Genomic DNA, 26,467 nt, shown 5'->3' with positions numbered 1-26,467 from the left:
GTAGCAATTTGCAAAGAAAACCAACAAAGCAAAATACTCTCTCTCTCTCAAATCCTATGATCTATACACTTTCTACCCCTTTGGCAACAAGTTACCAAAAAGTTTGAAAATGTGCACGATCTCCGGGAGCTCCTGAAGGGGTCTTCTGGCTGGTTGCTCCGGTGTGTGTAGATGGCGTTGAGAGAACTCCTTCTGCAAATGCTTCAGCTGATGCCTGTGGAGCTGGTGGAGTAGACACTGGAGGTGCAATTGTGGCAGTGGCGGCAGGTGCTGAGAGTGTAGTCCTGGTGTCTGCTAGTGGCACAATTGATGACCTTTGTGCCCTAGCCACAAACTAGAATCTGTCAGTGGTAGGTATGTCATCACTATCCTCAGTATCATCTCTAAGTTTCTCCACAATAGTCTGAATCTCGGTGACCTTGACATCTAGATTATATATCTTGTCCTCAACTATCCACTCTAGGCTTTCCTGATTCTTGGCTAAGTTGGCCATGAAGGAAATATGCCCTAGAGGCAATAATAAAGTTGTTTTTTATATTTCCTTATTCATGAAGGTTTATTATTCATGCTAGAATTGTACTGATAGGAAACTTAGATACATGTGTGAATACATAAACAAACACCATGTCCATAGTGAGCCTCTACTTGACTAGCTTGTTTATCAAAGATGGTTAAGGTTTCCTAACCATGTACATGAGTTGTCATTTTATAACGGGATCACATCATTAGGAGAATGATGTGATGGACAAGACCCATCTGTTAGCTTAGCATAATGATCGTTCAGTTCTATTGCTATTGTTTTCTTCATGTCAAATACATATTCTTTCGACTATGAGATTATGCAACTCCCGGATACTGGAGGAATGCCTTGTGTGCTATCAAACGCTTCTAAATGCATTTCTCGGGTCTACATATTTAGAGAAATTCCTATCATATTAATGAAGTAATAGAAGGGCGCGGCAACGCGCGCCATCATTGATCTAGTTGAGTCTATAGGAAAAGCCAATACTATCAAGGAGGGATGAGGTGTTGCTTAATGAGCCTCTTGCTTAAAGTGCTTAGTGATATGCTCCAAATACCCTCAACTACTTCCCTACTTCCACACATATGTCCTAAACCTAAAGTCAAACTTGGCCCCACTGATTCTTCCTATCCGACGCCATCGAGTTTGGATGTCTTAGCCACTACCACAAACCCTAGGCAAATCGGTCTCACCGATAGGGATCTCGGTCTTACCGAGATGGGATTGTAATCTCTCTATGTATGTCCATTATCAAAATCGGTCTCACCGAGTTTGAGCAATCGGTACTACCGAGATTACAATGCAAACTTTCTGGTTAACTTATTACCAAAATCGGTCCCACCGAGTTTGAGTAATCGGGCCAACCGAGTTTGCTTGACCAACTCTCTGGAAAGCTTATTACCAAAATCGGTCTCACCGAGTTTGCGTAATCGGTCTTACCGAGATTACGTTATGCCCTAACCCTAACCGAGTCGGTCTCACCGAGTTGCATTTCGGTCCCACCAAAAATCCTAACGGTCACTAGATTTGCTAAATCGGTCCAACCAAGTTTGTTGATTCGGTCCCACCGAGTTTGGCAAATTGTGTGTAACGGTTAGATTTTGTGTGGAGGCTATATATACCCCTCCACCTCCTCTTCATTCGTGGAGAGAGCCATCAGACTGAACCCACTCTTCCAGCTTACATTTTCCGAGAGAGAATTACCTACTCATGTGTTGAGGCCAAGATATTCCATTCCTACCATATGAATCTTGATCTCTAGCCTTCCCCAAGTTGCTTTCCACTCAAACCCTCTTTTCACCAGATCCAAATCCTATGAGAAAGAGTTGAGTGTTGGGGATACTATCATTTGAACCACAAGAGCAAGGAGTTTATCATCAACGCACCATTTGTTACTTCTTGGAGAGTGGTGTCTCCTAGATTGGCTAGGTGTCACTTGGGAGCCTCCGACAAGATTGTGGAGTTGAACCAAGGAGTTTGTAAGGGCAAGGAGATCGCCTACTTCGTGAAGATCTACCGCTAGTGAGGCAAGTCCTTCGTGGGCGACGACCATGGTGGGATAGACAAGGTTGCTTCTTCGTGGACCCTTCGTGGGTGGAGCCCTCCGTGGACTCGCGTAACCGTTACCCTTCATGGGTTGAAGTCTCCATCAACATGGATGTACGATCGCACCACCTATCGGAACCACGCCAAAAACATCCATGTCTCCAATTGCGTTTGAATCCTCCAAAACCCTTCCCTTTACATTCTTGCAAGTTGCATGCTTTACTTTCTGCTGCTCATATACTCTTTGAATGCTTGCTTGTTATGTATTGTAAATGTTAAACTTGTGCCTAAACTCCACTTAAACTTTAAAAAGGTTAAAAAAACTGCAACTTTGGTACTTAGTATCTAATCACCCCCCTCTCTAGACACCTCTTCTCAAGGTCCTACAAGTGGTATCAGAGCATTGGTATCAATTTCCTTGGTTTAATCACCTTTGGAGGAAGATGGATGAGTCTACTTTGGGGAGTCTTAGACATAGAGTGCCTATTCTTGATGGAGGGTATTTTCATGAGTGGAAAAATGAGATGCTTGTAATTTTCAATCAATATCATTTGAACAAGTACATTGCTAGCCCTTGTGCACCTTATGTTGACCCTATGTATCCAACCCATGATGAGTCAATTGACATGGTTAGGAATCTTAGAACTGCCGAACTTATCATTAGAGGATTGCCTAAAAACTTGATTGAATGTTTGCCTACTTTTAAGTGTGCCTACACTATATGGAAATTTCTTGAGGAACGATTTCCAGATTATTCATTGAAAAATCTAGATGAAATTATCCATAAGTCTATTGCTTTGAGTAAAATGAATACTAGTGATCCTATGTTTGGTGATCGTCTATTTGAACTTACAAACCTTATGCGTGCCAAAGGAAATGTTGGTATTATTATTGATATTATTTCCGAAGCTATAAAAATTCATAGACAAGATCATTGTCAAACTCACTCTAACGAATCACCCTCTCTAGGATTTGATCCACCACATGACGATGTTGAACAAGGATACTATGATGAGGATGATGATAGTGACTTCGATCTTGATGATGCAATGAGACATTTTGGTCTTATGGCAAATCTTCGGGGATATATGTCAGGAGGAAAGGAATGGGTTCTTGATAGTGGATGTACCTATCACATGACCGGAGATAAAGACATGTTTCGTGAGCTTGCTGATAATGATAGTCCTCGAAAGTATGTCACTTTTGATGACAACTCAAGGGGTAAGGTGGTTGGCCTTGGTAAGGTGGCCATATCACATGATAGCTCCATACAAAATGTCATGCTCGTTGAATCTCTTGGGTACAACTTACTTTCAGTATCTAGACTTGCTGATTTCGGTTTCAATGTCCTATTTACTGAAGTAGATTGCCAAGTGTTTCGTCGAGACAATCATAAACTGGTCTTTACCGGTGTGCGTAGAGGTGATCTATACATTGTTGATTTCACTATAAAGGCTCAACCTAAAACTTGCTTCATTGCTAAATCCTCAAAAGGCTGGCTATGGCATAGATGATTAGGTCATGTTGGTATGTGAAACCTTGACAAGCTTATTAAGGGAAATCATATCCTTGGAGTTAATGATGTCATATTTGATAAGGATAGGCTTTGTAGTGCTTGTCAAGCAGGTAAACAGGTTGGAGGAAGGCATCCCGTGAAGAACATCATGACCACAAAGAGGCCACTCGAGCTACTTCACATGGATCTCTTTGGTCCCATCTCTTACAAGAGTCTCGGTGGAAATTCTTTTGGTCTAGTTATAGTTGATGATTTTTCAAGATTTACGTGGGTGTTATTTCTCGATGATAAATCACAGGTCCAAAAGATCTTCAAAAACTTCGCTAGGAAGGCCCAAAATCAATTTGAAGTGAAGATCAAGAAGGTTCGCAGCGACAACAGAACGGAGTTCAAGAACGCAAATGTGGACACCTTTCTTGACGAAGAAGGGATTTCACATGAGTTCTCGGCTACGTACACACCTCAACAAAATGGGGTTGTTGAGAGGAAGAACCGTACGCTCATCGAAATGGCGAGACCGATGCTTGATGAGTACAAGACACCGAAGCACTTTTGGGCAGAAGCGGTTGAGACAGCTTGCCATGCAACAAATCGCTTGTATCTTCACAAGCTACTCGACAAGACGGCATACGAGCTCCTCACCGGTAACAAACCCCAAGTTGGATACTTTCGAGTATTCGGCTCAAAATGCTACATTCTTGATAAGCATCATCGTTCTAAATTTGCTCCTAAGTCTCATGAAGGTTTCCTACTAGGTTATGGCTCAAACTCTCACACTTACTGTGTCTACAACAATTTCACCTGAAAGGTTGAAGAGACGGTAGATGTGAAGTTTGATGAATCTAATGGCTCGCAAGTAGAGCAATTGCCAATTGATGTAGGAGATAAATATCCTTCGGAAGCAATCCAAGACTTGTCTATTGGCAAGGTCCGTCCAACGGAGGTGAAGGAGAGTACCTCGTCTGTCCAAGTGGAAGCTTCTACTTCACGACAAGGTGAACCAAGAGTTGATACGGAAGCATCCACAAGTGGGACACACCAAGACGAAGGAAACGAGGAAGTGCATCAAGATGAACGTCAACAACCTCCTTCTCCACCAAGGCAAGAGAACGACAACGCCAACAATGAAGAAGGCCAAGAAGAAGAACAAGATGAAGAAGATGTTCAACGAAGACCCAAGCAAAAGCTTTCACGAGTTCGAGCAATAATTGCTAAAGATCATCCCGTCGAGCAAGTCTACAATGACATTCAAACCGGGAGAATCACTCGCTCTAAAACTCGTTTAGCTAACTTTTGTGAAAACTATTCTTTCATATCTAGCGTTGAACCTATGAAGGTTGAAGAAGCATTGGAAGATCCAGATTGGATAAATGCTATGCATGAAGAGCTACACAACTTTGAGAGGAACCAAGTTTGGACATTGGTTGACAAGCTGGACAACAACCACAACATCATCGGTACCAAATGGGTGTTTCGCAATAAGCAAGATAAAGATGGACAAGTAGTTCGCAACAAAGCATGTCTCGTCGCCCAAGGCTACACACGAGTCGAAGGTATGGACTATGGTGAGACTTATGCCCCCGTTGCTAGACTTGAGTCCATTCGCATCTTACTTGCCTATGCTAATCGCCATGATATCACCTTGTACCAAATGGACATTAAAAGTGCTTTTCTAAATGGTGAAATAGAGGAGGAAGTTTATGTTAAACAACCTCCCGGCTTTGTCAATCCTAAGAAACCCAATCATGTTTACAAACTTCACAAAGCTCTTTATGGTCTTAAACAAGCTCCTAGAGCATGGTATAAATGCTTGACCAAGTTCCTTATTGAAAAAGGCTTTGAAATTGGGAAAATTGATTCTACACTTTTTACTAAAAGGGTTAATGGAGAACTATTTGTGTGCCAAATCTATGTTGATGATATTATATTTGGTTCAACTAACCCTCATTTTAGTGAAAAGTTTGGAAAGCTAATGTCGGAGAAGTTTGAGATGTCTATGATGAGTGAACTCAAATTCTTTCTTGGGTTGCAAATCAAGCAAACTAAGGAAGGTACTTTTGTCTCTCAAACGAAGTACACCAAGGACTTATTCAAGAAGTTCAATATGCAAGAATGCAAAGATATGACTACACCCATGCCTACTAGTGGACATCTTGACTTAACCAAAGATGATGAACCGGTTGATCAAAAGGTTTATCGCTCTATGATTGGTTCATTGTTATATCTATGTGCTTCACGTCCCGATATTATGCTAAGTGCGTGCATGTGTGCACGATATCAAGCTGCTCCTAAAGAATGTCATCTTAAGGCCGTGAAAAGGATAGTGAGATACTTAATCCATACACCAAATTTTGGCATTTGGTATCCTAAGAGGGCCTCTTTTGATCTTGTTGGCTACTCCGACTCGGACTATGCCGGTGACAAGGTTGATAGAAAGTCCACTTCGGGTACTTGCCAATTTCTAGGTAGATCTCTTGTGTCTTGGTCTTCCAAGAAACAAAACTCGGTATCCTTATCTACCGCCGAAGCGGAATACATTGCCGCTGGTTCATGTTGTGCTCAATTACTTTGGATGACCCAAACTCTTAAAGATTATGGGATATATGTGAAACATGTTCCATTGCTTTGTGACAATGAAAGTGCTATCAAAATTGGTCATAATCCTGTGCAACATTCTCGAACTAAGCATATTGAAGTTCGTCATCATTTCATTCGAGATCATGTTGCTAAGGGTGACATTGATCTTAAGCATGTTCGCACCAAAAAGCAATTAGCAGATATATTCACTAAACCTCTTGATGAGAAAGTGTTTTGCAGGTTAAGAGGAGAATTGAAGATCGTTGATGCTTCAAACTTGGAGTAGAAACTCCATTGGATACATGCAAGACATGAGCTTATGCATAATCCTTGATATCTCTCTTATGATGGAAATCTTATGTCTTGGATATATTTGTATCTTGCATGTTATCTAACCCATGTAGGTACTTGGTTGAATCAAATTCCATGAGGTTGTAACCTACTCATATCTTGAGCAATCTCTACATCACCAAGTCTCTACATTATGGTGGTTGAAGACAAGGAAGCACAAAACCATTTAAACATATCCTTTGACAAAATCTATGTTGAGCTTCATGATTGCCATTTTTGGATATACAAGTGCTCTTCCTTGCAAGAACTAACCCATGTAGGTAGATGGACTCAAATTCCAAGTGGTGCTCCAAATTCTTGATGAGCTACATCAACCTTGAGCAACCCACACAAGTTCAACTACATGGATAACACCACCAACCAAGGTATGTTATTCCATCTTAGAGGAGCTTTACTCCAAGTCATGAGTTAAAGCAACTCGACAAGATGTGAATACATTAAGATGCTTAAACAAAAAATGGCAACCCCATTTTGAGCTTAAACTATGAGTATGACCTATGATCAAGTGATCTCACTTGACTCCTAAGTCAATATACTCTAACATAGGTGACTTAGTCGCCGACCATCTCTAGATGAAGTTCTCTTATGTTCTCTTCTGTGTTTTTGCATTTGTCTCATGTATATTTGTTTCCCCTTTCAAAAAAAAACTTCATCTAGATTTCTTTCTGTTTGCTCTGCATTTTCTGCATCCAATTCATTGCATATATTTAAGTAAATTCCTTGCAAATCTTTGTGAGATCTTACTAGTCTAGTGAGCTGAGGTGACAAGTGTTTTCTCTGCGATGAACTCAGTTACACCGATTTGTTATTTTTGGTCCAACCGAATCCTTTCGGTGCAACCGAAGCATACCTCTCGGTGCCACCGACTTCACAACAGGAAAAATAGTTTGCCACTTATTCTGTGTTTCTTCTGATCCAGCTCCACTCAATGAATCTTGTCCTCTACAAGCATCACATTTTTATCATTGCTTTATGTTGTGACTCAAGGATCAAACCCATTCACGACAAATTCCAGAGGGAGAGAGAGATTACATCTTTATGAAGCCCTTCTTGGAAACTGATGTCAAAGGGGGAGACAGAGATCACATCAAAGCTTATCTTTTAGAGAGAGAGTATCACCTTCTCAGGGGGAGAGAGATCCTTTAGGGAGAGAGAGAGAGAGAGATCTCCAGGGGGAGAGAATACTAGTAGAATGTATTTCTCAAGGATCCCAGATGCTTGGTGTTCAATAGGAGAGATGCCACATGTCTTCTTGAGGGGAAAGACATGTTCATATGTGCTTATTTGCATTAGCTTGCATTAGCTCTGTTCATTTATATCTTTCAGCTCTGATTTTCTGTTCCCTATCTTCTCCCAGTATCCTATGCTAGATTCAGGGGGAGCAAGACATCTAAGGGAAAGAAATCATCTAAATTCATTGCATATCTTTACTCTTGGGGACATGTCTAATCCAATGTAGTACTTAGTACTCACTCTCTACATGTCATCCCAGTCTTGGTATTCTTGTGGTTTCTTGTGTTTGCTCTGGCTAGTAGATGTATCTGTGTTATCTAACCTTGTTTACGCAGGTTCATTCCATCCTAAGCCAACTCAAGACTACAAGGTAAGTATATGCATCACAATCATGTGTATGAGGAATTCTTGCTGATGTACATACTGTTTGCAAGAAGGACTCATGGGCATGAAGGTATTTCCTTTAATACTTTTTGCTCTGATGCATATGGCCAAGATACATGTAACACATTGCCTGCTCTATCATGGTTATGCTATCACATGCTTCATATTTCATATTCACATGATTACATACATGTAGGGGGAGCCTATGCTTGTTACATGTCTTTCCAAAGCTTTACTTGTTGTTCTTTATATCTTTATCTAAAGCTTTGATGTATGTTGTCATCAATTACCAAAAAGGGGGAGATTGAAAGCACAAGTGCTCCCTAGGTGGTTTTGGTAATTAATGTCAACATATCTCTTGTTGGACTAACACTTTTATCTAGTATGTTTCAGATAAGTTCAACAATGGAGTGGCATGGACTAAAGGATGTGGGAACTCCTTCAAGATGCTAAGGACAAAGGATTGGCTCAAGATTCAAGCTCAAGACTCTTCATTTTACATTTTAGTGATCCAAGATCACATTTACAGACATTAAAACTGAGCACTAATCCAGCCATCTCAGGGCATAAGCATCCATAGCCGTAGGATCTATATTTTTCAGCGTTTTTGGCCGTCCAATCAAACTAGCGGCAGTACTTATCACGACAGGAGTGAGCAGCTGCTCCCACGACAAAATTGGGAGGCCATGGTTAATTGGGCCATGACTCTCGCACGAAGCCCATTTAAACATCACAAAGGGAAAAAACACCGAACACCGTCCCTGTCGCTTCGCTCGACGCCCTCCCTGCGCCGCCTCGCTTCCTTTGCTCCGATCTAGAGATATCCCTCTCACGCTACCATTCCGTCCAACAGAAAATAAGAAATACTTGGTGAACATGAAGATCCTTCGCTGGTACATCCGTTCCTATCCCGGTTGTCAATCGATTTGGGAGCGACGGGGTGGCTGTAGCCAGGAAGCGTCGCCATCACCCGACCTCAACGCGCCACCTGCAAGGTATCTCTCCCTCGCACCTCCTCCTGACCCAACCCCTCGTCTCGCTCCTCCGCCCGCCCGCTCCTGACCTGTTTCTTGCCGATCTGGTTAGCAATTGTGCCGATGCCTCGTGTTCCAGTCGGTACCCAGAAGCATGCCACCACGGCACCGCAGCTTTCCCACTCATCAGATGCTTTGGAATTGGCATCTGCTTAATCTGTGAGTAGTTTTTAGGGGGAATTCGTGAGTAGATGATTTGATGGTCTGATAACATAGAAGCCCTGAAACAATCAGATTACAATGACGGTGGTGGCTCATGCCCTTTGTATCTCTGCTCCTCCATTGTGTCTGCTATTGTTGATTCAACACAAGATGGCTATGACAAATCACTCTAGAAACCATCCGATGGTGACACGGAACCTCTTTTTTGCCATCTCTAATTACATTTCCTGCCATGACACTTAGCTTATTTTATGCACGATTACACATGAATTTAGGAATGTACCTCATATGAAGCAATCAGTTATTTTGTTGGTAGACTAAGAAAAATATGTGTCAATCTTTTTGCCTGTGAATAACTGAGATGAGTTTCTCTATGTTTTTGTAAATAGTCAATGTAGTTTGCAAAGTCTTTTTTCAAATGCGTTGACCAACGGAGGGACCCTTCAGTTTGGTACTCCTACTTGGCTAATCTTGACTTTCTTGCCACCGCAGTAGTAGTGGTGTATTTGTACTGTTATTGGGGGACCTTTGTGATAGGGTAGATGAAGATAAATGCATAGCTACAAGCTCTGCTATGCTCACTTTGGCTGATAACTGACATCTTCCAATGCATCCAACATGTAGGTCACAATGCCCCATAATATATCTTCCGCAACAATTACATTTTCAATGTTGCTCGCAGCTTGGTATTATCAGCATGACTGCAGATTAACATCTACTCAAATATTATGTTAGTTATTGACTACTACTTCCTTCGTTCCTAAATATAAGTCTTCTTAGAGATTTCACTGCGGACTACATACGGAGCAAAATGAGTGAATCTATACTCTAAATTATGTCTATATATATATATATATCCGTATGTAGTTTCCATTGAAATCCTAGAAAGACTTATATTTAGGAATGGAGGGAGTATTTAATTGATCGCTATTGCTGATATCTTTACCGTGGGAAATTTCATATAACAAAAAAGCTTCCCTTCATATCAATTAATGGTGGAAACGAAGCTCATGCTTGGGAGAAACTATGAAAGCATGATATAGGGGATGCGAAATTTCCATCTGAGGTAAGCCCACTTGATTTCTGACCCATTGTATATTGTGTCACCAGTAATGAAGTCATTCAGGTTAATACAGTAAATAATCATATCGATGAGTTAATTTTCTTACATTTAATGATATAGTATCTCCTCCGTGCAATTCAAGGGGATGTTACCTGCATACCAGTACAATTTTTAAATTTTGCATTATGAGGGCACACAAGGTAGCTCGAATGCCATAGAGAGAGGAAAAACTTTATATTGCCACAAAATAAATTGCCATGTTAGCTTAATTTATGGAGATGTCTTTGGCATTGAATGACATGCCATTTTTATTTTACTGGTTGATTTTCATATTTCCCCATTCCATGTTTCAATCATCATTTTGGCAGGTCCACAACTAGAAAGATTAGTATGGTGGTACCATATTGAGACAATTACTTGCACTTCGAGCCTTGCCTAATTGTTCACGTGAAGTAATGCCATCTCGAACTTCTTCATTTTTATAGCTAGGGGAAAGCAACATTTATGCCTAAACAATATACTCCCTCTGTTCCTAAATATTTGTCTTTTTAGAGATTTCAAATGGACTAGCACATACGGATGTATATAGACATATTTTAGAGTGTAGATTTACTCATTTTGCTCCGTATGTAGTCACTTGTTGAAATATCTAGAAAGACAAATATTTAGGAACGGATGGAGTATATTGTTTGTGTTATTTTTAATTCTTGAATTCCCTATCAATGTTTTAGAATGGACGAGGGATAAGAGGATGTAACAGAAGCTTCTGCAAGGTTATACAAAGAATTTTTGTGTGTGCTGTCATTTTTTATGTGTTTGTTACGTTGAGCTTATGTGTTTGCCCATCCTATGTTTTTTGGAATCCTACTTCATCACCATTCGGATGAGCTATTGCAGGGATATTCATCCTGGAGTGGGATTACCTACATACAATTTTTGTTGATATATTATATTATGTTGCATGAGGTGTGCAATTTTGAACCATGATAAAGTTTGTTCACTTGCATTTGTCAGTACAAACATAATATTGTATCTTACATTTCCAATTATTGTTTTGCTTTCCTGGTTGAAATTCGGATGTCCTTAAGGAAGGGACCATGTTTCTCGTGATTTTTATTTTCATATTCATGTAATAGATACATGATACGTGGTGCTAAACATTTGGTTTCCCAACTATGAAATTTGTCTGGGCATTATAAATTGAACATTCAAGATTTTCTTAAAACTTTCTACATGTCATGCAATATCTCTAAAATCTAAATGCATTTCTCGGGTCTACATATTTAGAGAAATTCCTATCATATTAATGAAGTAACAGAAGGGCGCGGCAACGCGCGCCATCATTGATCTAGTTGAGTCTATAGGAAAAGCCAATACTATCAAGGAGGGATGAGGTGTTGCTTAATGAGCCTCTTGCTTCAAGTGCTTAGTGATATGCTCCAAATACCCTCAACTACTTCCCTACTTCCACACATATGTCCTAAACCTAAAGTTAAACTCAGCCCCACTGATTCTTCCTATCCGGCGCCACTGAGTTTGGATGTCTTAGCCACTGCCACAAACCCTAGGCAAATCGGTCTCACCGATAGGGATCTCGGTCTTACCGAGATGGGATTGTAATCTCTCTGTGTATGTCCATTATCAAAATCGGTCTCACCGAGTTTGAGCAATCGGTACTACCGAGATTACAATGTAAACTTTCTGGTTAACTTATTACCAAAATCGGTCCCACCGAGTTTGAGTAATCGGTCCAACCGAGTTTGCCTGACCAACTCTCTGGAAAGCTTATTACCAAAATCGGTCTCACCGAGTTTGCCTAATCGGTCTTACCAAGATTACGTTATGCCCTAACCCTAACCGAGTCGGTCTCACCGAGTTGCATTTCGGTCCCACCGAAAATCCTAACGGTCAGTAGATTTTCTAAATCGGTCCAACCGAGTTTGTTAATTCGGTCCCACTGAGTTTGGCAAATTGTGTGTAGTGGTTAGATTTTGTGTGGAGGCTATATATACCCCTCCACCTCCTCTTCATTCGTGGAGAGAACCATCAGACTGAACCTACACTTCTAGCTTACATTTTCTGAGAGAGAACTACCTACTCATGTGTTGAGGCCAAGATATTCCATTCCTACCATATGAATCTTGATCTCTTGTAGCGACTCAACCTTAGATGGTCAAGTCTCTGTGCTTCCGTGTCATCCCTGGATCGGTAATGCTGACACACACAATACTCGAAGGATTTATAGAAGAGTAGCAATCACACACTTATTACATCAAATGTCTCAAAAGAGAACTTATTACAATAATATGGCTTAAGGCCATCTAATGCGATAACAGCGGAAGGCTTGGAAGGTAAAGTGAGTCCATCAACTCCAACGGCATAGCTGAGCTGCACGGCAACGACCTATCGAACCTTACTCCTCGTCTGAAAAGTCTGCAACATAATACGTTGCAGCCCGAGAACGGGTCAGCACATGGAATATGCTGGCAATGTATCACAAAAGAGCAATAACAGAGTAATGCTACCACTACATGCATATTTGGCTAGTGGAAAGCTCTATGGTTACATGTTTTTGCGAAAAGCCAATTTTTCCCTACAACAAAGGAATATATTTTTAATTTAACTATCATGGTGGTTGAAACATCATTTGAGAAGGTAACCCCAACTCAATGATCCCAATTAATATAATTAACAACCCAGCAATATTAATTAAGAGTGTTGAGATACTTGTGAATACTCAAGTACTAGATACTCAGAATTGTCCATAACCGGGGACACGGCTAACCATGATTAGATTGTACACTCTGCAGAGGTTTGCGCACTTTTCCCCACAAGACTCGATCGCCTCCATTGGTTTCTCACACTGCATGGTGTTTGAGAAACGGATGACCGAGACATAGTCTTTCAGAAACATTAACTCTCTACTCCGGGTAGACCATACCAAACCTACAAAACCCACTACCTGCTGATCTACCTCTTCAAGAGCTTCACGTAACTTACTCAACTATGCTAGAGCCCATAATAGCTTGTGGCTGCACACGGAAGTTTCTAGCATGAATAAACTCAGTTCCCTTTGAGCCTGGGTGGCGGTCCATAGGAAGATCACTCGGTAACCCCGGGATTTCCAAAAAAAAACAGACAACACTGGATACCCCAGGTGCCTCAATCCACCCAGATGTGTATTTAAGTTGCCACCTTAAGTAAACCATTAATTAAAAATCTCACATCTGTCATGGAAATCACTCAAACCCAATCCACGTCTACGAGCATAGCATGGCAATATAAGTAACACGTAGAAGTAACTCCCAAGGGTTTGATAATAAACAGGGCAATAGGTTCTACCTCTGCAACTACTTCCCGATACCCACATGTTAAAGGCATCCTAGTCATGCAATGTTTGAGGATTGAAACTAATGCATAAAAACTGGGTACGGAAAGAGTATGATCAATGTGTTACTTGCCTTGCTGACGATCCGTGAATCCTAGAGACTCGTAGTAACACGCTTCGCACTCCGAGAATTCTATCGCAAACAAACAATAACATACATAAGCAACAAGCAAAGATGCACAAGTAGAACTCCAAATAAAAGAGTTTGACTGGAGAGTTCAACTTAAGAACTCCGGTTTGCAAAAAGAATCAAATCAAACGGAGCGACGAAACTCAAACGGCGGAAGAAATAAGATCTGTTTACTAATCTAAACTAGGGTCAAATTTTACAGAGATAAAAACTTGTTTGAGTTGATTAGTCAGAAAGAGGGTTTCGAGATGAAACTCCAGGCGCTTGAATCGCCTGATTCTGATAAACGAGCGAAAAGATAAACAGGTTCGAACATCGGATCAGAAATCGCGATCAAAATAATCGCGGAATAAATCCGCTAAAAGAAAAACGACGAACGGCTAAACGATCGAACGTTCGTTAGCAGAAACTAAACGATGAACACATTCATTAAAACGAACAAATGAGCAAACACTCGCTAAGAAAATCAACCGAAGAATAAAACCGATCTATAAAAAAAAACGAACTAGGGTTTTTCTCAAAAAAACCGAAGGGGTTTTATTCGAAAAAAAACCGGCGGCGGGGTGGCTACCTCCGGCGAGGTCGTCCGGCAGGGCGGGCGGCTCCGGCAGGGCTCGGCGAGGGGCGGCGGCGCGGAAGACGGCGGCGGCGGCTCGGGCAGGGCGCGGCGGCGGCTCGGGCGCTGCTCGGCGGCGGCGGTGGCGGCGGGTGGTGGTGAGGTGGTGGTGAGGGCGGCGGTATTTAAGGAGGGAGGGGGGCGGCTCCGGCTTGGGGAAGGGGGCGCTCGGGGAGGAGTCCGGCTCGGACTCCCCTCGGCGTCCGTGCGGCGCACGGCGGCGGGCAAGGGGAGGCGGCAGCGAGGCGGGCCGGCCTGGCTGGGCCCTTGGCCCGGTCGGGCACGGTTTTTTTTAAAACGTCCCTCCGACTTAGAAAAATCCTAGGAAAATAAATAAAAATTCTAAAATTCCAAAACAAGTTTTCTCCATCTAAATGGAATATTTAGAAAGAGATGAACTTTTCTTGGCCCCTAAAATGCAACTTTTAAAACATGCAAATTTTTCTAGGGCAAATAAAATCCCGAATAAAATCAAATAAAAACCAAATAATGATTTTAACATTTTTCCTCCGATATTTCAATTATTTTGGAGAAGTCATATTATCTCCCCTCATTTGTTTATTTGAGATGAAATATTTTTCAGAGAGAAAAATAATTAAAATGAAAATCCTCGTCTTCAGTATTTGATAAAACTTAAATATGAAAATCGGAAAATCCCCAACTCTCTCCGAGGGTCCTTGAGTTGCTTAGGATTTCGAGGATTGCAAACGAAAAGCAATAAAATATGATATGCATGGATGATCTATGTATAACATGCCAAATTGGAAATTTGGGATGTTACAAACCTACCCCCCTTAAGATGAATCTCGCCCTCGAGATTCGGGTTGGCTAGAAAATAGGTGCAGATGGTCCTTGCGAATATCCTCTTCTCGCTCCCAGGTGGCTTCCTCCTCGGTATGATGACTCCACTGAACTTTGCAAAACTTGATAACCTTGTTGCGAGTGACTCGACTGTCAAAATCAAGAATCTTTACTGGCTTCTCCTCATAGGTCAGATTATTATCTAGCTGTATCGCCTCCAAAGGTACTGTATCATTCAACGGTATATCGGCCATCTCAGCATGGCACTTCTTCAGCTGTGATACGTGAAACACATCGTGAACTCCTGACAATCCTCCAGGTAACTCCAGCTTGTAGGCAACTTCTCCCATCCATTCCAAAATACGATATGGTCCTACAAATCTCGGGGCTATCTTTCCCTTAACTCCAAAACGTTTTACTCCCCTCAAGGGTGATACTCTTAGATAGGCTCTATCTCCAATTTCATAGGTTACCTCCTTGCGTTTTGAGTCTGCATAACTCTTCTGTCTGGACCGAGCAATCTTTAGTCTGTCTCTGATCAGTTTAACCTTCTCCTCTGATTCCTTGATCAAATCTGGTCCAAACAACTGACGGCCTCCTACCTCGTCCCACATCAATGGTGTTCTACATCTGTGTCCATACAGAGCTTCAAAAGGTGCCATCTTCGAACTGGCCTGGTAGCTGTTGTTATAAGAAAATTCTGCATACGTCAAATTATCATCCCAACTAGATTCATAATCTAGCGCACAGGCTCTCAACATGTCCTCCAGAATCTGATTGACTCTCTCTGTCTGCCCATCTGTCTGCGGGTGGAAAGCGGTACTGAATTCCAATCGGGTACCCAAAGTCTGGTGTAGTTGATGCCAAAACCTTGAAGTAAACTGTGTTCCTCTATCTGATACGATGCTCCTCGGAACTCCATGCAAACATACGATCCTGGACATATATATCTTGGCCAACTTTGCACTTGTACATGTTGTTTTCACCGGGATGAAGTGAGCTACTTTGGTCAATCGATCCACAACTACCCATATAGAATCATATCCTGCCTTGGTTCTGGGTAATCCTGTAATAAAGTCCATACCAAGTTTGTCCCACTTCCATTCGGGTATTGGCATAGGCTGTAACAGTCCTGCTGGCTTCTGATGTTCTGCCTTCACTCTCTGGCATACATCACATACGGCTACATACTCGGCAATATCCTTCTTCATACCAGTCCACCAGAAATGTTCCTTCAAGTCCAAATACATCTTGGTGTTTCCGAGGTGAATCGAGTATGGTGAGTCATGGGCCTCTTGAAGTATCAACTTCCTGATCTCCGAATTGTTGGGCACATAAATCCGGTCCTCAAACCACAAGGTATCGTGCTCATCCTCGCGAAAACCTTTGGCTTTACCTTCGCCCATCCTCTCTCTTATCTCAGCAATCTCTTTGTCTTCCTTCTGAGCTTCTCGAATCTTTTCCAACAACGTCGACTGAACCTCCATTGCTGCAAGAAAACCTCTTGGAACAATCTCCAATCGAAGTTCCATGATCTCCGCAGCTAACTCCTTTGGCAATCCTTTGCTCTCAGGAATATTAGCATAACTCTTCTGGCTCAAAGCGTCTGCTACGACGTTGGCTTTTCCTGGATGATAGTGTAGCTTCATATCATAATCCTTTATAAGTTCCAACCATCTCCTCTGTCTGAGGTTCAACTCCTTCTATGTGAAAATGTACTTCAGGCTCTTATGATCTGTGTACACATCACAATGGTTTCCCATAAGATAATGTCTCCAGGTCTTCAACGCATGCACTACGGCTGCTAACTCCAAATCATGCATGGCATAGTTCAACTCGTGTGGCTTCAGTTGTCGTGAGGCATACGAAACAACTTTTCCGTTCTGCATAAGCACACATCCAAGTCCCAAGCGAGAGGCGTCACAATACACTTGAAACTCCTTATGTATATCTGGCAAGGTCAACACTGGGGCTGTAGTCAATCGTTTCTTCAACTCCTGAAAGCTTGTCTCACAATCCTCTGTCCATTTGAACTTAGTATCCTTCTTTAACAATTCAGTCATTGGTTTAGCAATCTTGGAAAAATTCTCAATGAATCTCCGATAATATCCTGCCAGTCCAAGGAAACTGCGGATCTCACCAACTGAAGTGGGTGCCAACCATTCAGTGACCGACTGAACCTTACTGGGATCTACTGCTATACCCTCTCCTGATATAACATGCCCAAGAAATCCAACTTCTTTCAACCAAAACTCGCACTTGCTGAATTTGGCATATAACTGGTGTTCCCTGAGTTTCTCGAGAACCAGACGCAAGTGTTCCGCGTGCTCCTCCTCGTTCTTCGAGAATATCATAATATCATCAATAAATACCACAACAATCTTGTCCAAATACTCCATGAACACCTTGTTCATCATACTCATGAAATAGGCAGGGGCGTTAGTCAGCCCAAATGACATGACCGTGTACTCATATAATCCATAGCGTGTGGTAAACGCTGTCTTTGGTATATCCTTCTCTCGGATCTTCAACTGATGGTATCCTGACCGTAGATCAATCTTTGAAAACACCTTAGCTCCTTGTAACTGATCGAACAGATCATTAATCATCGGTAAGGGATACTTGTTCTTTATCGTTACTTCCTTCAGAGCTCGGTAATCAATAACCATCCTCAGGGATTTATCCTTCTTCTCCACCAAAAGTACTGGGGCTCCCCAAGGTGATGAACTTCTACGAATGTAAACTTTCTCCAACAACTCTTTGATCTGCTTCTTAATTTCCTCCAGGTCATTTGCTGGTATCCAATAGGGTCTCTTGGATATTGGTCCTGTACCTGGCAATAGTTCTATCAAAAACTCGATGTCTCGATCCGGTGGCATACCTGGTAACTCTTCGGGGAAAACATCCGGAAAATCCTTTACTACCGGTACTTCCTCCTGTACAACTCCCGTGAGGGTGTTTACTTGGCTCCTCCTAGGCACATGCCTAGATACATACTTAATCCTTTTTCCCTCCGGGGTGGTAAGATAAATTAACTTGCTAGCACAGTCAATACTTCCTCCATATTTTGACATCCAGTCCATACCTAATATCACATCCAATCCTTGCGACTCCAAGATGATTAGGTCAGACAGAAAAACATGCGTGCCAATGATTAGGGGCATCTGGGTGCACCATCTGCTAGCCATGTACTCTGCTCCAGGCGAGCTCACTAAAAGAGGGGTCCTAAGGGTTTGGGTTGGTAACTTAAACTTTTCCACAAATCCCCTTGATATGTATGAATGCGATGCACCAGTATCGAAAAGAACAATAGCGGTAAATGACTGAACCAAAAACTTACCTATTACCGCGTCTGGCTCCTCTTCAACTTCCTCCACGTTAACGTGGTTCACTTGTCCATTGTTGAATGGATTGGGCTTCTTCCCAGCGCTCCCATTTCCGTTTCCATTATTTCCTTCAGAGCAGTCATTGGCATAGTGCCCTGTCTTCCCGCACTTGTAGCAACTAACTTGGCTTAAGTCCCTCTTTGCGGGTGTAGATGGGTTAGAGCGATTCTGATTATTGTTGGCTCCGCTTCCATTCCCGTTCTTCGCACCATTATGGTTATGCGATCCTCCTCCAGTATGGTTATGACCTCCATGGTTATGAACAAGTCCTCCCGAGTTCGGGGTTAAGCGGGGCTTCTGGTGAGCTCCTGAGTTGTATTTCCCTTGTCCATACTTCCTCTTACGGTTCTCAATTTGCTGCTGCTTTCCTTCAATCATTAGAGCCTTATCTACCAACTCCTGGTAGTTGTTGAAGGTTGCTACCATCAACTGCATGCTCATCTCATCATTCAGCCCTTCCATAAACTTCTCCTGCTTCGCGGCATCTGTGGCCACATCATCAGGGGCATAGCGTGATAACTTGCTAAACTCATCCACATACTGGCCAACAGTATGGTTCCCCTGGCGTAAATTGCGAAACTCACGCTTCTTCATCTGCATAGCTCCAGTCGAGACATGGGCAGTACGAAAAGCCTGCTGAAACTTGGCCCATGTGACAGTGTTGATAGGATAGGTGGCGGTGAAATTCTCCCACCATGTTGCTGCAGGTCCGTCCAGTTGGTGTGCGGCAAAACGCACCTTCTCAGCATCTGTGCATCCTGCGGTGGTTAACTCCCTCCCAATACGGCGTAGCCAATCATCTGCAACTATTGGCTCGATGCTACTGGAAAACACCGGCGGCTGCAACCTTAAGAAACGGGCAAGGTTATCCACTAGCGGCGGGTTATTGTTGGCATTGTTGTTGTTGGCATTGCCCTGGTTCTGAACTAGCAACTGCATCAATGCATTCTGTTGTTGGATCAACTGGGTGATCTCCGATGGGAAAACAAAATCGGGGTCTCTTCTCGGAGGCATCTGATGGGTTTAGATGGAAGAGATTAGAATAGAAAAAAGATCTAGGGGAGAAACACTACCCATATGCATATGAGGCAAACACAAGCATTCATTCAATCAATCAAGCAAGGGCATACAAAACGATCTGGGACTATCACAAAAGTGCTCAACTACTACTAGTTACATGGGGGAATACTACTATTATATGGTGGTCATCTAAAAATTTTGATCGGTGGAAGACTCCATGATGTCTGCTCCAGCTTCATCTTCGTAGTCATCATCACTTGGATCTGAATCGGTGTCGTCGATGATGATGTAATTGTCCGGACAAGCGGGACCTCCTTCCTCTTCTCTCGGGGCTGGTCCTCCCATGAAGACTCCGATCTTCTCGACTAGGTCGTCATTCTTCTCCAGTAGGGTCTTGATTTCCTCCTCATATCCATCGCATGTAAACTTGAGTTCTTCCTCCAGCTCGATGATACTAGTTTTCGCCTTCTTCATCTCCATCATGTCTGCGCACATCTGGTTCTCCTGACGTCGAATGTGCTGGTTTAGCTCCTGGATAAAAGCTGCGACAGATCTATCCTTCCTGGTGCTGATCATCTCCCATTGTTCATCTCGGCTCCCACATATTTGATAGGTGGTGTCTTTAAGCTCCCTGTTGTAGACTTCTCCAATGCGTCCCATGGTAATATGAGCTGCCATACTCTTGCCAAGGCTCCAAGTGGGTGCTTCGAAAGAAAACTCTATGGGTTTGGAAGTTGGCGAGAATGTCCTTCCCGGAACTCGTACTTGAATCATCCAGCGCTCTTCTTATGGTAAGGTGGCGTTGTACGTCCCGGTGAAGCTTGGTATTCCAATATTCAAGTACCTAGTGACTTCCTTCAAGTGGCGTCCAAAAGGCGTGTCTTCATCTGGTTGTGCAAACTTGTTCTTCATCTCCTTCATCCTAAAGAGTGGAAAATGGAGAGGAGTTAGAAATGAGTAGAGAAGAGTGACCTATGGCTTATCTTAGTGGTCGTGTCCTACACTCAGCATGTGCTCTGATACCATCTTGTAGCGACTCGACCTTAGATGGTCAAGTCTCTGTGCTTCCGTGTCATCCCTGGATCGGTAATGCTGACACACACAATACTCGAAGGATTTATAGCAGAGTAGCAATCACACACTTATTACATCAAATGTCTCAAAAGAGAACTTATTACAATAATATGGCTTAAGGCCATCTAATGCGATAACAGCGGAAGGCGTGGAAGGTAAATTGAGTCCATCAACTCCAACGGCATAGCTGAGCTGCACGGCAACGACCTATCGAACCTTACTCCTCGTCTGAAAAGTCTGCGACATAATACGTTGCAGCCCGAGAACGGGTCAGCACATGGAATATGCTGGCAATGTATCACAAAAGAGCAATAACAGAGTAATGCTACCACTACATGCATATTTGGCTAGTGGAAAGCTCTATGGTTACATGTTTTTGCGAAAAGCCAATTTTTCCCTACAACAAAGGAATATATTTTTAATTTAACTATCATGGTGGTTGAAACATCATTTGAGAAGGTAACCCCAACTCAATGATCCCAATTAATATAATTAACAACCCAGCAATATTAATTAAGAGTGTTGAGATACTTGTGAATACTCAAGTACTAGATACTCAGAATTGTCCATAACCGGGGACACGACTAACCATGATTAGATTGTACACTCTGCAGAGGTTTGCGCACTTTTCCCCACAAGACTCGATCGCCTCCATTGGTTTCTCACACTGCATGGTGTTTGAGAAACGGATGACCGAGACATAGTCTTTCAGAAACATTAACTCTCTACTCCGGGTAGACCATACTAAACCTACAAAACCCACTACCTGCTGATCTACCTCTTCAAGAGCTTCACGTAACTTACTCAACTATGCTAGAGCCCATAATAGCTTGTGGCTGCACACGGAAGTTTCTAGCATGAATAAACTCAGTTCCCTTTGAGCCTGGGTGGCGGTCCATAGGAAGATCACTCGGTAACCCCGGGATTTCCAAAAATAAAACAGACAACACTGGATACCCCAGGTGCCTCAATCCACCCAGATGTGTATTTAAGTTGCCACCTTAAGTAAACCATTAATTAAAAATCTCACATCTGTCATGGAAATCACTCAAACCCAATCCACGTCTACGAGCATAGCATGGCAATATAAGTAACACGTAGAAGTAACTCCCAAGGGTTTGATAATAAACAGGGCAATAGGTTCTACCTCTGCAACTACTTCCCGATACCCACATGTTAAAGGCATCCTAGTCATGCAATGTTTGAGGATTGAAACTAATGCATAAAAACTGGGTACGGAAAGAGTATGATCAATGTGTTACTTGCCTTGCTGACGATCCGTGAATCCTAGAGACTCGTAGTAACACGCTTCACACTTCGGGAATTCTATCGCAAACAAACAATAACATACATAAGCAACAAGCAAAGATGCACAAGTAGAACTCCAAATAAAAGAGTTTGACCGGAGAGTTCAACTTAAGAACTCTGGTTTGCAAAAAGAATCAAATCAAACGGAGCAACGAAACTCAAACGTCGGAAGAAATAAGATCCGTTTACTAATCTGAACTAGGGTCAAATTTTACAGAGATAAAAACTTGTTTGAGTTGATTAGTCGGAAAGAGGGTTTCGAGATGAAACTCCAGGCGCTTGAATCGCCTGATTCCGATAAACGAGCGAAAAGATAAACAGGTTCGAACATCGGATCAGAAATCGCGACCAGAATAATCGCGGAATAAATCCGATAAAAGAAAAACGACGAACGGCTAAACGATCGAACGTTCGTTAGCAGAAACTAAATGATGAACACGTTCGTTAAAACGAACGAACGAGCGAACGCTCGCTAAGAAAATCAACCGAAGAATAAAACCGATCTATAAAAAAAACAAACTAGGGTTTTTCTCAAAAAAAAATCGAAGGGGTTTTATTCGAAAAAAAACCCGGCGGCGGGGTGGCTACCTCCGGCGAGGTCGTCCGGCAGGGCGGGCGGCTCCTGCGGGGCTCGGCAAGACGGTGGCAGCGGCGGCGCGGAAGACGGCGGCGGCGGCGGTGGCGGCGGGTGGTGGTGAGGTGGTGGTGAGGGCGGCGGGGCTGCGATATTTAAGGAGGGGGGGGGGCTCCGTCTTGGGGAAGGGGGCGCCCGGGGAGGAGTCCGGCTTGGACTCCCCTCGACGTCCATGCGGCGCACGGCGGCGCGCGGGGAGGCGGCGGCGAGGCGGGCCGGTCTGGCTGGGCCCTTGGCCCGGTTGGGCGCGGTTTTTTTAAACGTTCCGCCGACTTAGAAAAATCCTAGGAAAATAAATAAAAATTCTAAAATTCCAAAACAAGTTTTCTCCGTCTAAATGGAATATTTAGAAAGAGATGAACTTTTCTTGGCCCCTAAAATGCAACTTTTAAAACATGCAAATTTTTCTAGGGCAAATAAAATCCCAAATAAAATCAAATAAAAACCAAATAATGATTTTAACATTTTTCCTCCAATATTTCAATTATTTTGGAGAAGTCATATTATCTCCCCTCATTTGTTTATTTGAGATGAAATATTTTTCGGAGAGAAAAATAATTAAAATCAAAATCCTCATCTTTAGTATTTGATAAAACTCAAATATGAAAATCGGAAAATCCCCAACTCTCTGCGAGGGTCCTTGGGTTGCTTAGGATTTCGAGGATTGCAAACGAAAAGCAATAAAATATGATATGCATGGATGATCTATGTCTAACATGCCAAATTGGAAACTTGGGATGTTACATCTCTAGCCTTCCCCAAGTTGCTTTCCACTCAAACCCTCTTTCCACCATATCCAAATCCTATGAGAGAGAGTTGAGTGTTGGGGAGACTATCATTTGAAGCACAAGAGCAAGGAGTTTATCATCAACGCACCATTTGTTACTTCTTGGAGAGTGGTGTCTCCTAGATTGGCTAGGTGTCACTTGGGAGCCTCCGACAAGATTGTGGAGTTGAACCAAGGAGTTTGTAAGGGCAAGGAGATCGCCTACTTCGTGAAGATCTACCGCTAGTGAGGCAAGTCCTTCGTGGGCGACGGCCATGGTGGGATAGACAAGGTTGCTTCTTCGTGGACCCTTCGTGGGTGGAGCCCTCCGTGGACTCGCGCAACCATTACCCTTCGTGGGTTGAAGTCTCCATCAACGTGGATGCACGATAGCACCACCTATCGGAACCACGCCAAAAACATCCGTGTCTCCAATTGCGTTTGAATCCTCCAAAACCCTTCCCTTTACATTCTTGCAAGTTGCATGCTTTACTTTCCGCTGCTCATATACTCTTTGCATGCTTGCTTGTTATGTATCGTAAATGTTAAACTTGTGCCTAAACTCTAGTTAAACTTTAAAAAGGTTAAAAAACTGCAACTTTGGTACTTAGTGTCTAATCACCCCCCTCTAGACACCTCTTCTCAAGGTCCTACAGTGTGCGTATAATTTGCTTTGTTTTCCATGCCACGATTCCCAACAGGCCAGGCTTTTCTGAATCATCACCGTGGCTTCTAGCAGATATGTCATTTGATCTTGCTTGGTCTTGAGATTCGCAATGGATGCATTTGGAGCACTTGCTGCCTTTGCTGCTTTTGCTACTCTTGCTGCTTCTGCTTTCTCTTGAGTCTCAGCTAAAATTGGATGTGAAGCATCCATCACCACTTCATTATCTTCAAATTATGGCTGAAGAGGAAGATGCTCTCTATCAAGTAGATATGTATTTGTACCAACCTTGTAGTTGATAAGCATCTGAATGTGGGGTGCATATCCACATGACCTCTTATGATTGCAGCAGAGCTCTTGATTAGACAATCAGGCTCATGACTTTGAACTTCTTTGGATTATCAAACAAATGTAGCAGGTTGATGGAATGACCATGTATCATTATGTGATCTCCAGACTTAGGCAATAGGGTATGCCTTAGTATGGTGTTTGTGGTAGTAAATGAGCCAAGCAGATAGTATATGGAGCCAAACTTGTGGGTATCCAATGCTTCATCAGGAATGGTCTTGTACATGTGAGCCATAGTGTTGTGATCCATCCCGGGTTTGCCATATACATCAATAGCATTTTCTTCTTCTTCTGGGGCATTGATAAGAGCAGACCACTTAGATTGATGACTGGTATCTAGTGCCCTCAGTCATCCACACAATCTTTCCATCGGGGTAGAAATGTGCAGTGGAGTAAATTGCATTATCATCTCATTATTCCACTTGGTGAGCTTTTGTCCAAAAAAAAGTCAACACCCGTCAACCTGAAACTCTCATGAACATGGGGGAAGTAGTCTTCATTGTTGTCTATGTACTTCCAGTCCACCCACTTCATATCACACACAATGGTCTTCTTGTCAAGCAACACTGTCTCATAAAAGTCTTGATGTTCTCTGGTATGGAGACGATAGTCAATAGCATTCGTCCTCCTCACTGAGTATGGATCATTTTTCCTCCATAGTCTCAGACCACTATCCTTCCTCAGTTTCATGTTCTCAGCAACTGGATGACCATCATCATGATATGGAATCTTTGGCTTTAATTTCCTGAGCACCTGGGGCTCATCATCATCTTGAACTTCAGGCATTGGGGCCTTGTTCTTCTCAGCAGCTGGAATATTCCTAGTGGATCTCTTGGGAGTAGTAGACTGGGGTGCAAGAGCTAGAGCTTTGGGCTTGGGCTTGGAGGGAGCAACACCTGTTCTAATGGCATATGTCATCAGCTTTTGAGTCTTGGCAGGGGGTGCTTTAGCTTGCTCTTCCTCCTCATCATCTTCATCTCTTCTCATGGAAGGTTTTCCAAGCACTTTTGTAGTTGTTGATCTAGCTCTCTTCTTCTTCTTTCCTTTAGCAGCCTCGTCATCATTAGACTGTTCAAGTGTGAATTGCATTTTTTAGTAGGATTTTTGACTTTAGGCAATTGAACTTTCCTTGGCGGTGCTTTATTTCGGGGACCAGGCTTTGTGGCAGCAGCAACATACTCTTTCCTTAACACTCTTTTCCTTGAGGTGGCCTCATCAGCAACAAAGTCTTCATCCTCACTGTCTAAGGTTTTCTTCTTCTTAGTCCTTGTGGCAGCCTTGGGCAGATTGCTTGGAGTGCTTCTGCTGCCCTCATCAGAGCTACTACTTGGGCTAGAGCCTTCACTGAGATTGACCTCTTCCTCTAACCTGTTCTGGCTGTCAGTATCAGACATCTTGCAAACAGACCCTATGAATAGATGGGTATGGGTAGAGTGGATGAGTATCACAAAAATACAACTGTTTTTTGTAAAAATCGAGTCAAAAACTTAGTTTTACTTTTCTTTAGAAAGCATTTCGGAGCTACCAATATGAAAATCTCGGTGACACCGAAGCACTAACAGAGTCTAAACATACATCATTAGTCAGACCGAGTTGCAATTCAGGGACTCTGAGATGCTAGGGTTTCATAGAGAATTTGCGTTCGGTCTCACCGATCAGTATGCTTCGGTTAGACCGAGTTGTACTTAGTGCAATGGCCAGAGCCAATCAGTGAGACCGGAAACTTCATTTTGGTCGGTCCGAGATGAGCTCGGCGGAAACCTAACCCTAAGATTTTTCATCAAATCTAATCTAAGGAAGTTTTAGCTGGATAGGAAGTTCTCATTCGTGGCAAGAAGCTAGGCATTGACTTTGTGCAAAGAATCGGATAAAGGAATTGGCACAAAGTGGTCGAATCGTACCCTAACTTGGTGACGATTCTCTACAACAACAACGACGGAGAGG

Source organism: Triticum aestivum, chromosome 6B, assembly GCF_018294505.1.
Source record: "Triticum aestivum cultivar Chinese Spring chromosome 6B, IWGSC CS RefSeq v2.1, whole genome shotgun sequence".
NCBI lineage: Eukaryota > Viridiplantae > Streptophyta > Magnoliopsida > Poales > Poaceae > Triticum > Triticum aestivum.
The sequence above is the reverse complement of the archived record's forward strand: the minus strand, read 5'-3'. Positions refer to the sequence as shown.